Raw genomic sequence first — 733 nt, forward strand, 5'->3', positions numbered from 1 at the left:
CCTTCTCTGGACACGCTCCAGGGCCTCAATGTCCTTCTTGTAGTGAGGGGCCCAAAACTGAGCACAGTACTCGAGGTGCGGCCTCACCAGAGCAGAGTACAGGGGGACGATCACCTCCTTGGTCCTCCTGGCTACACTATTGCTGACACAAGCCAGGATGCCATTGGCCTTCTTGGCCACCTGGGCACACTGCCGGCTCATGTTCAGGCAAGCATCAATCAGCACCCCCAAATCGTTTTCCTCCACACAGCTTTCCAGACATTCTGCCCAAGCCTGTAGCGCTGCATGGGGTTGTTGTGACCAATGGCCTCACGTTGAGGCAAGGGAGGTTCAGGTTGGCAATGAGGAGACATTTCTTCTCAGAAAGAGCAGTCAGGCACTGGGATGGGTTGCCCAGGGAGGCAGTGGAGTCCCCATCCCTTGGAGTGTGTAAGGAAAGGTTGGATGTGGTGTTTAGGGACATGGTTTAGCGGTGACATTGATGGTAGGGTGATGGATGGACCAGATGATCTTGAAGGTCTCTTCCAGCCTTTATGACTCCGTAATGACCACACAACCCGTTCCAGGCTCGCTGCTCGCAGCCTGGCTCCCGAGTAGGGCTTTCCACGGCGTGCAGCCGCGGCCCCATAGCACCGTCTTCCCCCCTGTGCCTTCCCCGGGCGCCCCGCCCGGCGCCGCCGGGTTACGGGCGGCTGCGCCCCGGCCGCCCGGAGGAGGCGCTCGGCGCCGGCCC

Source organism: Aythya ferina (assembly GCF_964211825.1).
Source record: "Aythya ferina genome assembly, chromosome: 3".
NCBI lineage: Eukaryota > Metazoa > Chordata > Aves > Anseriformes > Anatidae > Aythya > Aythya ferina.